Genomic DNA, 16,409 nt, shown 5'->3' with positions numbered 1-16,409 from the left:
TCCAACCCCCCCGACCTCCAGGAGAGGGAGAATAGCTGGAGGTTGAATTTATTATCAATGGCCAATGATTTAATGCCTATCTATTAAAGTCTCCATAAAAACCCAAAAGAATGGAGTTTGGAGAGCTTCTAGGCTGTTGAATGTGTGGAAGCTTGGGAGAATGCTGTGCTCACAGAGTGTGGAATCTCTGCAACCCTCCCGCTTACCTTGCCCTATTCATCTCTTCCAACTGGCTATTCCTGAATTATATCCTTTTATACTAAACTGGTAATCTAGTAAGTAAAATGTTTTTGAATTCTGAGTCAATCTAGGAAATTAATTGAACCCTAGCAGGGGGTAGTTGGAATCTCTGATCTATATAGCTGGTTAGTCAGAACACAGGGGACAACCTGAACTTTTGAATAGTGTCTGAAGTGTGTGTGTGTGTGTGTGTGTGTGTGTGTGTGTGTGTGTAGGGGCAGTCTTGGAGAACCAAGCACTTAACCTGTGGAATCTGTTGCTATCTCTGGGTAGATAGTGTCATAACTGAGTTGAATTTTAGGGCACCCATCTGGTGTTGGAGAATTGCTTGGTGGTGTTGGGGAAAAACCCCACACATTGGAATTGGATGCAGAATTGTTAATGTGCATCCCTGGTGTCTCTGTGTGTGTCCAAATTTCCTCTTCTTTGAAGAACACCAGTCAGATTGTTTAAGGCCCAACTTAATGGCCTCATTTTAACTTAATAATCTCTTAAAGACCCTATCTCCAAGTACAATTACATTCTGAGGTACTTGGAGTTAGGGCTTCAACATAAACATTTTTGGGAGGGGGGCACAATTCAGCCAATTCAATACGAAGCAGAGTAAGGATAATTATCAGAATGGTTTGACTGGCTGGTAGCTTTGTGGGGACTAACTGATCACAGTTTCCACATTAAATCAAATGAGCAAGCTGTTAGGGTCCTGTTTATTTTTTATAACTAAAACAACTAAAATAAAACCTTTACATCTGGTGAGTGGAAACTGGCTTGAGTTGACATGATGTAGAGACAAGGACCCCTGTTCAAATCTCCGACTGGAGAGGGTTCTCACACCTACAACTTCTTGACTCATGGTTCCTTTTGAAAAAGTACTTGCAATGCTTTTGTTAGTATGTTCAATAAATCTTTTTCCTAGCCTTTCCCAAGTGATTTGCCATTTTCCTGACACTTGAACCCTGGAAAAAAAAACTAGTTATTTTAAGGATTATTGATTAGTGACTCTAAAATATTGATAATCCCCAGAGATCTAGAAAACACTATGGTCCTCAGGTTAAAATAGGTCTTATTGAGGATCAGGTGTTAAAAGGAATAAGGGCTCTTTTGGTATTAAAAGCCAGGTAAAGACTATTGGAGCTGCCCCTACTTTTCAAAGTAGTAAATCAAAAGCAGTACTCTATAACTAGGGGAGAGAATCACAGAGATTGGTGCTACCACCAGAGATAGAATGGATATGGATTGGTTTTAGAGAGTAAACCCAATTATTTTAATCAAGTGGTGATTCTAATTAGTTTCTTTGCTAGAGCAAATCAACACAGTCGTTGGCATGAAGCTGTAATTATGCTGAATACTTTTGCTCCCTTTCTCCCCAAACAAGGGGCATCAGAAACTGTTTGCTCTTAACCTGACAAGAACAGAGTCGTATATACCTCTAATTTCAGGGCTAGGTCATCTCTCCCACTCTCTGTCACAATCTTCTCCATAGGGCATTTGATAGTTTTATCATATTGGTCTACCATATGGATAACATTGAACTGATAGAATCTGATGAGGAGAAAGTAGAAGGTAGCCTAGATCAGTGTTTATCAAATAATTAAGGATGATGGACCATTTTTTTATTATTTCCAATCCATTCAGATGAATACTTTTATAAAATACAATAAAAATATATTACTAGGAAAATTAAATTAAAAAGGTGTGAAAATACAAATCCAATTATTTTATTACATTCTGTAAAATTTCCATAAATATTTCTAAGTACCTACTCTCAATTTCTATACTCATTGTGGACCAGTAACAGGTTACAGACCAGCACAGATATGTGGACCACACTTTGATTAGTATCACCCTACATCCCTTTATAAGACTTAGGTTTGCCAGAGGATGGAAGATAAACTCCATGTAAATTTAGGGGTCTGCCACTTGAGTAAAGCTTTTGGGAATCCAGTGGTATGGGGCAAGTCAAGATACCCCCATTTAAAGCTAAAGCCAAGTTGATAGATTTTGTAATTCCTAAAACACACACACAAAATGCTTGATAGGCTTTTTTTTAGATTTTGGAGGCAATATATACCATATTTTGGTCCCCTGCTATGACCCAATAATCCCACTAGATTGCCAGTTTTCAGTGTGGTCCAAAGCAAGAAGAGTTCCTCAGCTGTTGTAGGCTATAATGCAATCAGTTCTCCCAAGATCCCTTTTACTTAACCTTGGGATTTATGAATCCAAGGGTCCTAAATTGCAGAAGAGGATTCTGTGTAGAGAATTTATTGCAGTCCCCCAGGATTTTGAAGACAGTCATGGCCTTTGTATGAGCCAAGCTTCTCCCTTCCTCCCGGCTGAAACAGAACCAGTAGAATGGATGGATAGATACAGATAGATTTAATTCAAGGAGTTGGCTTAATTGATTGTTGGAGCTGGAAAGTCTGTAGGAAAACTGAGGTTGGAAACTCTCAGATAGGAGCTAATGCTGCTATCCTGAGGCAAACTTCATGGAAGGAAACCTCAGTTTTGCTCTAAAGGGTTTTTGACTGATTGGATGAGGCCCACCCACATTATCAAGGATAATCTCCTTTTTAAAGTCGACTGATTGTGGAGGTTAACCACATCTACAAAATACTTACACAGCAAAGCCTAGTGTTTGATTGAATAACTGGACTCTGTTACTCCCCAAGTTAGCCAAACTAATTATCACACTCCCCCTTTTTTTGTCTTGCAAATAACTGTTTTCCTTCTGCAAAGCAGTTCCTGGCTTACTACTTGGCCTTTATGGAGACTGAATGCCAGATCATCAGAGACAACACACCCTGTGATTTGAGATGCCCATCTTGAAACAGATTGTATCTGACCAAAGCCAAAATGCCTGGGCATTTTACACTGAATAAATGTCCTAGAAACCTTGAACTCTGATGGTTTAGAGGTCTTAGTATGGATGCATGCTTCCACTAAGGAACACAAAAAAATGGGTCAATTGAACCTGAAGATTGAGACGGTCTCCTGGCCATTTTGGACTCTCATGCCACTGAACCAACAGGCAAAAAAAAAAAAAAGGCTGCTGTTTTAGCTTGGTGACTGATCCTGCCCACCATGAGTTTTGCTACGCTGTGAAGGCAAGAAGAAATATGTGTGGAACCCAGGGCATCCTCAGCAGTGTCTCCAGTGCTCTGCTGCCAAATAGAAAAGTTAATGAAAGATTGTTGCAACCCAATACTGGCAAGACTATTCATGGCTAAGACACCTCAAGATTGAAGGTTTGCACATCCTCACCAGGTATAAAACACATACTAGCTAAGATCTGGTTGAGGGCAGAGGGAAAATGGAATATGTAGTTGAGGAAGGAAGTTATAAATCTCAGTTATACCTTCTTTTTTTTTAAACATCTTTATTGGAGTATAATTGCTTTACAATGGTGTGTTAGTTTCTGCTGTATAACAAAGTGAATCAGCTATATATATACATATATCCCCATATCTCCTCCCTCTTGTGTCTCCCTCCCACCCTCCATATCCCACCCCTCTAGGTGGGCACAAAACACTGAGCTGATCTCCCTGGGCTAGGTCGATGCTTCCCACTAGCTATCTATTTTACATTTGGTAGTGTATATATGTCCATGCCACTCTCTCACTTCATCCCAGCTTCCCCTTCCCCTTCCCTGTATCCTCAAGTCCATTCTCTAGTAGGTCTGTGTCTTTATTCCCATCTTGCCCCAGGTTCTTCAGAACTTTCTTTTTCTTTTTTTTTTTAATTCTATATGTGTGTGTTAGCATATGGTATTTGTTTCTCTCTTTTTGACTTACTTCACTCTATATGACAGACTCTAGGTCCATCCACCTCACTACAAATAACTGAATTTCGTTCCTTTAAATGGCTGAGTAATATTCCATTGTATATATGTGCCACATCTTCTTTATCCATTCATCTGTTGATGGACACTTAGGTTGCTTCCATGTCCTGGCTATTGTAAATAGAGCTACAATGAACATTGTGGTACATGACTGTTTTTGAATTATGGTTTTCTCAGGGTATATGCCCAGTAGTGGGATTGCTGGGTCGTACGGTAGTTCCGTTTTTAGTTTTTTAAGGAACCTCCAAACTGTTCTCCATAGTGGCTGTATCAATCTACATTCCCACCAACAGTGGAAGAGGGTTCCCTTTTCTCCACACCCTCTCCAGCATTTATTGATTGTAGATTTTTTGATGATGGCCATTCTGACTGGTGTGAGATAATATCTCATTGTAGTTTTGATTTGCATTTCTCTAATGATTAATGATGTTGAGCATTCTTTCATGTGTTTGCTGGCAATCTGTATATCTTTTTTGGAGAAATGTCTATTTAGGTTTCTGCCCATTTTTGGAATGGGTTGTTTGTTTTTTTGATACTGAGCTGCATGAGCTAATTGTAAATTTTGGAGATTAATCCTTTGTCAGTTGCTTCATTTGCAAATATTTTCTCCCATTCTGAGGGTTGTCTTTTCATCTTGTTTATGTTTTCTTTTGCTGTGCAAAAGCTTTTAAGTTTCATTAGGTCCCATTTGTTTATTTTTGTTTTTATTTCCATTTCTCTAGGAGGTGGGTCAAAAAGGATCTTGCTGTGATGTATGTCATAGAGTGTTCTGCCTATGTATTCCTCTAAGAGTTTGATAGTGTCTGGCCTTACATTTAGGTCTTTAATCCATTTGGAGTTTATTTTTGTGTATGGTGTTAGGGAGTGTTCTAATTTCATTCTTTTACATGTAGCTGTCCAGTTTTCCCAACACCACTTACTGAAGAGGCTGTCTTTTCTCCACTGTATATTCTTGCCTCCTTTATCAAAGATAAGATGACCATATGTGTGTGGGTTTATCACTGGGCTTTCTATCCTGTTCCATTGATCTATATTTCTGGTTTTGTGCCAGTACCATACTGTCTTGATTACTGTAGCTTTGTAGTGTAGTCTGAAGTCAGGGAGCCTGATTCCTCCAGCACCATTTTTCTTTCTCAAGATTGCTTTGGCCCTTTGGGGTCTTTTGTGTTTCCATACAAATTGTGAAGTTTTTTGCTCTAGTTCTGTGAAAAATGCCAGTGGTAGTTTGATAAGGATTGCATTGAATCTGTAGATTGCTTTGGGTAGTAGAGTCATTTTCACAATGTTGATTCTTCCAATCCAGGAACATGGTATATCTCTCCATCTATTTGTATCATCTTTAATTTCTTTCATCAGTATCTTATAATTCTCTGCATATAGGTCTTTTGTCTCCTTAGGTAGGTTTATTCCTAAGTATTTTATTCTTTTTGTTGCAATGGTAAATGGGAGTGTTTTCTTAATTTCAGTTTCAGAGTTTTCATCAGTAGTGTATAGGAATGCAAGAGTTTCTGTGCATTAATTTTGTATTCTGCTACTTTACCAAATTCATTGCTTAGCTCTAGTAGTTTTCTGGTAGCATCTTTAGGATTCTCTATGTATAGTATCATGTCATCTGAAAACAGTGACAGCTTTATTTCTTCTTTTCTGATTTGAATTCCTTTTATTTCTTTTTCTTCTCTGACTGCTGTGGCTAAAACTTCCAAAACTGTGTTGAATAATAGTGGTGAGAGTGAGCAACCTTGTCTTGTTCCTGATTTTAGTGGAAATGGTTTCAGTTTTTCACCATTGAGGATGATGTTGGCTGTGGGTTTGTCATATATGGCCTTTATTATGTTGAGGAAAGTTCCCTCTATGCCTACTTTCTGGAGGGTTTTTATCATAAATGGGTGTTGAACTTTGTCGAAAGCTTTCTCTGCATCTATTGAGATGGTCATATGGTTTTTCTCCTTCAATTTGTTAATATGGTGTATCACATTGATTGATTTGCATATATTGAAGAATCCTTGCATTCCTCAGATAAACCCCACTTGATTATGGTGTCTGATCCTTTTAATGTGCTGTTGGATTCTGTTTGCTTGTATTTTGTTGAGGATTTTTGCATCTATGTTCATCAGTGATATTGGCCTGTAGTTTTCTTTCTTTGTGACATCTTTGGTTTTGGTATCAGGGTGATGTGGCCTCACAGAATGAATTTGGGAGTGTTACTCCCTCTGCTATATTTTGGAAGAGTTTGAGAAGGATAGGTGCTAGCTCTTCTCTAAATTTTTGATAGAATTCTCCTGTGAAGCTATCTGGTCCTGGGCTTTGGTTTGTTGGAAGATTTTTTTTTTTTTTTTTGCGATGTGCTGGTCTCTCACTGCTGTGGCCTGTCCCGTTGCGGAGCACAGGCTCCAGACGCGCAGGCTCAGCGGCCATGGCTCACGGGCCTAGCTGCTCCGCGGCATGTGGGATCTTCCCGGACCGGGGCATGAACCCGTGTCCTCTGCATCGGCAGGCAGACTCTCAACCACTGCGCCACCAGGGAAGCCCTGTTGGAAGATTTTTAATCACAGTTTCAGTTTCAGTGCTTGTGATTGGTCTGTTCCTATTTTCTATTTCCTCCTGGTTCAGTCTCAGAAGGTTGTGTATTTCTAAGACTTTGTCCATTTCTTCCAGGTTTTCCATTTTATTGGCATATACTTGCTTGTAGTAATCTCTCATGATCCTTTGTATTTCTGCAGTGTCAGTTGTTACTTCTCCTTTTTCATTTCTAATTCTATTGATTTGAGTCTTCTCCCTTTTTTTCTTGATGAGTCTGGCTAATGGTTTATCAATTTTGTTTATCTTCTCAAAGAACCAGCTTTTAGTTTTATTGATCTTTCCTATCGTTTCCTTCATTTCTTTTTCATTTATTTCTGATCTGATCACAGTTATACCTTCCAGTCAGTTTTACAAAAGAAGACTCTAAATATGTATATATATATATATATATATATATATATATACACACACACAGACATATATATATGTGTATATATATATATGTGTGTGTATATATGTGCATATATATATATATGTATATTGGGTTGGTCAAAAAGTTCATTTTGATTTCCATAACATCTTCTATATATTTATATATAGAGAATATATATATTCATTAATATATTAATAAGCATCCTTTCCCTTTCCTTTGCCACTTTACAGTCAGTGTGTTGGTGATAGTTTAATTTATGTTTATTTTTAATTTTTTTTACAGGTAACATTTTAAAATATTTTTTTATTTTTTCTTCCAGTTGTTTTGAGATATAATTGAAATATAGCACTGTATAATTTTATTGTGTACAGCGTAATGATTTGACTTACAAACATCATGAAATGATTACCACAATAGGTTTAGTGAACATCTATCATCTCATATAGATAAAACATTAAAGAAATAAAAAAAATTTTCCCTGGTGATGAGAACTCTTAGGACTTACTCCTTTAATAACTTTTATTTATAATATACAGCAGTGTTAATTATCTTTATCATGTTGTATTAAATCCATAGTACTTATTTTTCTAATTGGAAGTTTGTACCTTTTTTGTACCTTTTGATTACATTCATTTGATCCCCTCCCCCCACATCCTGACCGGTAGCCACAAATCTGATCTCTTTTTCTATGAGTCTGTTTGTCTGAAGTATAATTGACCTACAGCATTGTGCTAGTTCCTGGCGTACAACATAGTGATTTGATATTTTTTACATTTCAAAATTATCACAATGAAAAGTTTGGTTGTCATCTGTCACCATACAAAGATGTTACATAATTATTGACTATATTCCCCACACTGTACATTTCATACCTGTGAGACATTTCCTTTGTAACTGCAAGTTTTTAACTCTTAATCTCTCTCACCCATTCCTCTCTTCCTCTTACCTCTCCTCTCTGGCAACCATCTGTTCTCTGTATCTGTGACTCTGTTTCTGTTTAGTTATGTTTGTTCATTTTTGTTTTTTGTTTTTTTTTCAGATTTCACATATAAGTGAAATCATAGTATTTGTGTTTCTCTGTTTGACTTATTTCACTTAGCATAATACCCTCTAGGTCCATCCACGTTGTCACAGTTGGCAATATCTCAGTCTTTTTTATGGCTGAATAATATTTTTTTTAAAAAATATATATATTTATTTATTTGGCTGTGCTGGGTCTTAGTTGTGGTGTGCGGGATCTTTATTTGCAGCATGCGGGCTCTTAGTTGTGACATGCAGGATCTAGTTCCCTAACCAGGGATCAAACCCAGGCCCCCTGCATTGAGAACATGGAGTCTTAACCATTGGACCACCAAGGAAGTCCCTATGGCTGAATAATATTACAGTGCATACATATACCACAATTTCTTTATCCATTCATTCATCTATGGACTCTTAGGTTGTTTCCATATCTATGCTATTTTAAGTAATGCTGTGATAAACAATAGGGGGGCATATATATTTTTGATTTACTGTTTTTGTTTTCTTTATATAAATACCCAGACGTGAAACTGCTGGTTGTATAGTAGTTCTATTTTCAATTTTTTGAGAACTCTCCATACTGTTTTCCATAGTGGCTGCACCAATTTACATTCCTACCAACAGTCCATGAGGGTTCCCTTTTCTCCATATCTTTGCCAACACTTGCTATTTGTTGTCTTTTTGATAATAGCTGTTCTAACAGGTGTGAGGTGATATCTCATTGTTTTGATTTGCATTTCCCTGATGATTAGTGATTTTGCCATCTGTATGTCTTCTTTGAAAAAATATCTAATCAAGTTTTCTGCCCATTTTTAATTGTTTTTCTTTTAATTAATTAATTTATTTTTGGCTGTGTTGGGTCTTCGTTTCTGTGCGAGGGCTTTCTCTAGTTGCAGCGAGTGGGGGCCTCTCTTCATCGCGGTGCGCGGACCTCTCACTGTCGCGGCCTCTCTTGTTGTGGAGCACAATCTCCAGACGCGCAGGCTCAGTAATTGTGGCTCATGGGCCTAGTTGCTCCGCGGCATGTGGGATCTTCCCAGACCAAGGGCTCGAACCCATGTCCCCTGCATTGGCAGGCAGATTCTCAACCACTGCGCCACCAGGGAAGCCTGGGTTGTTTGTTTTTTGATGTTGATTGCTGATAGTTAAATTTATAGCTGAGTCCTTAGGTAACAGAATGTCAAAGTCAGACTGTGACTAACTATAACAAAAGAAACATCATCCAGAGATAGAGATAGACCCAATGGCTGAAATCTTTGGATTCTCCTTTTGAGGAAAGGATGAACTATTTAATGTTTCTATAAGCTATGGTTACATTGGACTAGGTGGAAAAATATAGTTTTTACTACTGTTATTTAGAATTTATTTTATATCAAATGATATATATGCATGTGGAGAAGCCAAAGAGAGGGGTTATGCTGGGTATCATTTCGAACTCCTTCCAACTACGCATGAGGGCCTGGAAAGCTTAAAAGCACATTTTCCAGACCCATTTGCTTCATGCAAGTAAGATTCCACTAATCTGAGCTGTGGATATGAGACAGATGCCTACTTCCTGGTGCTGTTTGTGGAGATAGACAAGTTGGTGGAGCCATGAGGCAGTCGTGGCAGCCAAACCCAGGGTTCTAACTGTCATCCACCGACTCATGGGTGTCTAGAGGCAGAGGCAGGGTGGCTGGATTTAGGTTCCAGGGCTTAGTCAGAAGCTTCCTGAGTGTCATCAGGTAGTCGTAGCAGCAGCAGCAGTTTCCTGGTTCTGGATTGCAGCTCTAGAAGTAAGCCCTTGAATTCAATCATTCTTATACTCCAGCCCTTCTAAAGATTTCGTACTCACATCTGATTCCTCGCATGAAGTTCCTTTCTGCTTAAAATACCTAGGCTAGTTCAATTTTATGTACACAAATCTGTGTCTATGAATCTCTAGTGTTGTTGTCTGCATCTTAAGCTTTCAGAGATTCTGGGAAGACTTTTAGCTCTGAGCCCTTCCCCTACTTTATCCCAGCAAAAACTAAAATGAAACAAACAGAATATAAAACGAGGCCCAAACTAACTACCTTTATTCTGTTTGATGCTGTAAAAGTGAGACAGTTTTCATTAGATTCAGGCTTCATTTTTTGTAGAAATTCCTGAGTAAGCCTGAGGTAGCAAAGTATAGAAGGAATGATAATGGCTGTAAAGCCAAACACTTACTAAGTATTTAATATATTCCAGACATTATACTAAGCATGTTACATGCATTAATTAATAATCCCAGCAGTTCAATAAAGTAGAATCTTGAATTATTCTCATTTGTATAGGTGAAGAAACTGAAGCTAAGAGTGACTGGGTGACTGGCTTGAGATCACACAACTATTTGAATGGTGCCAGGGCTCACATCTAGAGAGTCCAATTCCAGAACCCACAATCTAACCACAATATTGTGCTGCTTTAAATCCAGAAAATGGGGGTACCTTTCCTACCTCTAACATTTAGCAAATTACTCCTCCACTCTTTGCTAAGTCTCTCACCTGTATAACAGAGATTCTTATACCCTCCCTGAGTTGTGGTAAGGATCCAACGAGCTATGTTGAGTGAAAATAGCCTGTATGTAAGCGAAGTTACAATAATGTTAAAATTTTTTATCACTAATAAGCTTATAGGATTATTTTCACAAACAAGCAAGAAGGGTGAAGATAGTTGAAGACACTGAGAGACTTGTAAGTGGAAGTGATCAATTTCTTAAAAGAGGAACATGGTCTGTGAATAGAGAGGCTCAGGATAGTAAAGATTTCTTTAATCTACTTGACAATTTTGGCTACTACTGCCCCTGAATGTTTACAAAGAGCAGGATAATTGGACCCTACTGCATCTTTCCTTTCTATCCTCCTTCTGTTCTCTGGGTAGGGGTTCAGCTGATAGATCTCGATCCAACTTAGAATTAGCATTACCTTGGGCCAGGTTTTTGTTGGCACCAAGTGATTATTATGGTTTGCTATATCTCCTTAAAGAGTAAAGTTTTTTTTTTTCACCTTAGATGTATACAATTTTTATTTGTCAATTATACTTCAAAGCTGAAAAAAAAAGTTATACTTAATCTAACACCAGAGGCTAAGGACCCAGGCTCAGAGTTCAGGTCAAAGATTAAAGTTTTTAAAAAATATTTTGTTTTTGAATAAATCTACCCCTGTAACTCTGACTGTAAATGCAAAAGTGATAAAAGTGATTTTTAAAAATCCTTTTGGTCTCCTGTACATAGGATGCTATTAAATTATTTTGAACTCTTGATAAAATGAGTCATGTAGGCAATTCTGTTATAGTATGTTAAATGTTTTCATGTTCTGACATATGTTTATTTTCTGTGAATTGTGGTATTTGTGTTTCTGGAATGGTTAATGGATCAAATTCATGGCTTATGAGCTTATACTGGAGAATGGCTCAGTTCATAGGTTCCTGGAAAAACAGAAGTTTCTGAAGCTTCACTCGTCAAACATGATAATCTGTGTGTTGCCAAAATTCAGTTATGAAAGGTTTCTGGCAGTTCTGTTTTGCAGTATATTATTGGTTTGACAACTGAAATAATGAGCTCTCCATGGTGAAAGCAACAAACTCCAAACCCCCAAAATAACAACAACTCTCATGCCATCTCAATCTGTGTTTTTGGCACTCATATCTCTAACTTCTAATTGTTTTAATGGAGTTGCCATTCTCATTGATTTTTTTCAATTTAGTCCTTTAGTGCAAACTGGTTGAAGTAAAAATTTATCAGAAGTCAGTTCCTTTTTGATTCCTTCTTGGCATGACAATGGACAAAATAAAACCACAAAAGTAGAAAGAATGTGTTTTACATGAGCTGGTTACTTATCTTTGAATTTTGGGGGCACTTATTATCGCTTTTCTGAGTGTTATCCTCTGATATTACAGGCAAGGTTATTTGAGAAACTGAAATGAAGAAAGAATAGGATAAGGCACTTAAGTTTTTTCTTTAACATACGGTCAAATCTAATTGTATTTGAACTATGATCCAAAGGAGAAGTTGATATGGAATCAGACCCATTTTCATATTTTGGAGAAAAACACTTATTCCCTTGAATGGAAAATGTCATTTGTATCAGTTAGAAGCCTTTGGAGAACCACTCAATGAATGTAAATGATATCCTTTAGCATTTAAATGATGGAAAATAAGTTCAATCTTTATTGGATGGGCAGGCAAAATGGCAGCATATAGGATGAAAGAAGAGAAATTTTCCTGTTCATATGAAATAACTTGAGGCAAAAACCTGGGAGTGGTAGAGGAGGTATAGCATTGAATTAAATTTGGGTAAGGTGAGCTGAAAGTAGGTAAATAGGAGAATAGGATAGATCAAGATCAATTGATGGGTACAGATGGAAATGGACCAGTAGAGTGAAATTACCAGAATGCTATAGGAATTTTCTCTCTTCGTACAACAGGACTAGCTAATTCCTGTAGCATCTCATGTCTGGATTATTGCAGTGGTCTTTGCCCTAACATTTCCCAGAAATGTGTCAAACACTAAACCCTTGTGTCTTCCTGAACTTCAGGGGATAAATATCAAGTTCTCCAAGAGGTGTTCAAAGGCCTTCCTCCATTTCCTCATGGGGATGAGGGATGATGGAGAGAAAATGCCATAGAATTAAAAAAAATTCAATTTATTTAAACTAAAAAACAAAAGAAAACCCATTCATCCATTTCTCCCACACCATCCCCCCACCACCACCCCTGGCAACCACCAGTCTGTTTTTTATATCTATGAGTTTGGTTGGTTGGTTGGTTTATTGATTGATTTTACATAAAAGAGAGATTAAACAGTATTCATCTTTGTCTGATTTATTTCTTTTAGTGTAATGCCCTCGAGGTCCATCTATGTTGTCACAAATGGCACAATTTCATTCTTTATTAATTTAATGGCTGAATAATATTCCATTGCATCCATATATATATATGCATGGAATATTATATATATACATGGCACAATATCTTTATCCATTCCTTCATTGATAGGCACTTAGGTTGTTTTCATATCTTGGCTATTGTGAATAGCTATGCTGCAATGGCTATGTTGTAATGACTATTGTGAACAATGCTGCAGTGAACATGGAAGTGCGTAGAATTTTTATTTTTTTTCAAAGAAATTATCTTCTTTTTTTCTGCTTCAACTTGAATTCTTCTTCTACATTTTAAGAGGCTAAAGTGTTAAGGTTTGCAAAATCATTTTTCAACTATCTCTTGTAATTTTCATGTAGTTGACCTAGCACCTGATATGGAATGTGGGAGTACTTGCCATCTATTATTTTGTTCTGAATCTTTTGGGTCTCAGATAAAGTGGAGATAGAAAAATGCCCATTTTAATTTCCAGTTTTACTAGTACTCACATTTCTTTGACATTTTTTTCCTAGTTGTTTTAAGGAATTTTTTTTCTTACCCAAAAGTCAATTATAATTCATTAAAAGCAAGAACTATATTGTTATTTTCTTTTATAAACCAAACCATTCCTCCTACCCCACTTCACCTCTCATTCTGACTTGTCACTTAATTCTAAATAACTTGTTGTTTAATTTTAGAATTAACTTACCAGTTGATAACGTCTGCCTCTAGTTATTATACTGATATATAGAAAAGGAATCAGTACATATTTCTATAGTTGGAGTGCCAACGAAGATCAATTTGGCAATAGAAAAAGAAACAATGCAAAAATGAGTGAGGGTAGAAACATATTAGGCATCGAATTTGGCACATCTTTTGGTTCTTATGAAGATACTATGTTTTTATGGGTTTTTTTTCTTCTTTTTGTAAATTTCAAATCATTCAACTAATCTAGATTTATTCTTTGGTAAGCCATTTGTCCCTTTTCAGCTGATTTTCTTTGTTTTTCTACTTGGATTAATTCTTTGTTCTTTGGGTCAGATTATTTCTCTATTATTTGTAATTAACTTCTCTTTGCTGATAATGGTTTGTACTCACTTCTACATACAGAGTGAGCTTAGAATAAGAGACCAATTGAACAAGTTTCAGCTGAGAGTCTCAGATGTGCTTAACATTGGTTTTATCAGTATTTTATTGACTGTATCTATTTTTAGTTTCATGATTTTTTGGAGAAAATTTTCTCTGTTTGGGCAAAGTCTCAACATGCTGTTTTAATAAAATATTTTTATTATAAAATAATACATGCTTATTGTAGCAAATATAGGAAATGTAAAGGAAATGTAAAATCAGCTATCATTTGATCACACAGAGATAATTACTATTATCATTTTGGTGTGTTTTCCTCTACTCATTTTTATGTGTATATTTAACAAGAGTATTTTTTATGTGTATATTTTTTTGTGTGTATATTTAACAGACATGAGATGCTATAATAATCCAGCCATGAGATACTAAATTTTTATGTGTATATTTAACAGGAGTATTCATAGTGTATGACCTGACTCATTTTGGTTTTATTTCATTTTGTAGGCCACAGATCTAGAATACTGTTAAATGTGATTATAGGCAACCTTGTTTGGCTTTGTAGTTTAATAGGAATGCCTTTCCCCTAGTGCTCAGTAGAATATTAATAGGTGATATTTTGGACCAGTGTTTTGTGACCAAGTAAGTTAGAGAAACTCAAGATTAAACAAATTTTATATTTCTTTGACTTCAGGGATTCCCAGGGCCTTAAATATTCCCATATATTGTGAAATGTGGAAGGAGAGTTTACAGTGTTCAAGTTCTCCACAGTTACATGAGTGCAGAATCCTTGATCTTTTTCAAAAATGTCTTGTATGAAATAAACTTCGGGAAATGCTTCTCTTGGGCTTCACTCTTAAGTATGATGTTGCTCTTGGCTTTACATAAATAATATATTCTAACAATGCTAACAATACTATTTCTAGTTCATGAAGTTTCTTTAAAAGTTTAAAATCGGGAATGAATATTGAATTTTATTAAGTGCATTTTTTGGACATCTATTGCAATGATTATATATATGTTTTCCCTACTTTGATCTAGATGATATGTTAATAGATTCCCACAATAAATCCAATTTCATTTTACAAGGTTATGCTTTCTAAACCTTAGTTTCATTGTGTATAAACTAAAGATAGTAGTGATACCTCCCTCAAAAAGATGTTAAAATTAAACAAGAATATGCATATAATGTGCTTAACAACCATTTCTAGAAAACAGTAAGCTTTTATTATGATGAAAATAACTTTGGCTATAACCCATAAGTGTTGGTTAATAGTTCTTTTATTTTATTTTTTTCTACTTGATGTGTAATTGTTTTAATTTGCTCTTTAAGTCAATAGTTATGTAGGTGGATGTTTTACATTTTCATTTTGGTTAGTTAAAATAAATTATTAATTTCCTGCTCTATGGCACTGTGACCAGTGTCTGTGTTTTGAATAGTATTTGCTTTAGGAATTTGAGATTTCTCTATTATTGGAGTGATATATTATCAGGTTTTTTTAAAAAAAAATCACTGGTCTAAATACATTTGGGAAGATACTATTTTCTTTTGTAGGCTACAGAATTTAATCTATATTTGTGGATTGTAAAGTATGAGATGAGGCTGGATCAAGATGGTGGAGTAGGAGGACATGGAACTCACCTCCCCACATGAACATATTAAATCCATCTACATGTGGAACAATTCTCACTGTAAATGAACTGGGAACTGACAGAAAGACTCCCATATAACCAAGGCTATAGGAAAGACCCACATGTAATTAGGTAGGAAGGGAAGATAAGTGATTGGGTTGGGACCTGTACCCTGGGAGGGGACTCAGAGGAGAAGGGAGAATACACAGCTGGAGACCCACCTGGGGGAGTGAGTGCCCCAATCCTGGGGACCTACTCAGGGAAGACAAGCCCCACTTACTGGTGCGAAGACTGTTGGGACTAACAGGAGGGCTGTGGGAAGCCTGGAGTCTGCTTGCGATGAGTGTACACATACTGGTTTGCCTGGGGCAGTGTGGAAAGTGTGGATTGAAACTGTCCTGAGTTGAGTGAATGTTCCAGCCCTCTTTACTCCACATAAAAGCATGGCCCTGGATCTAGGGCTGCCCTGACCAGGGAGAAGATTTGGCCATGTGACACAGGTGACCTGGTCCTGGGGTGGAGCCTGGGTGGGGCAGTGGTGGCCATTGTTAGCGCTTACTCAAGCAGTGCCTCAGAAGTAGCCCAGAAATCTGGTGGTGGCCACTCCACCACTGCTCATGCCCCAATATATGTTGAGAGTTCATGCAGGCCCTGCCTGCCCTGAGGTGTGGTTCCACAACAGAGCAAGTTTGGCAGTCTATGTGGAGTGATCAGCTGTGAGGGCCAAAGGTGACTTGATCCATGGCTGCATCTGAGCAGAGTGAGGGAAACAATTGCTG

This window comes from Tursiops truncatus, chromosome 5 (assembly GCF_011762595.2).
Source record: "Tursiops truncatus isolate mTurTru1 chromosome 5, mTurTru1.mat.Y, whole genome shotgun sequence".
In the NCBI taxonomy this organism is placed as follows: Eukaryota; Metazoa; Chordata; class Mammalia; order Artiodactyla; family Delphinidae; genus Tursiops; species Tursiops truncatus.
The sequence above is the reverse complement of the archived record's forward strand: the minus strand, read 5'-3'. Positions refer to the sequence as shown.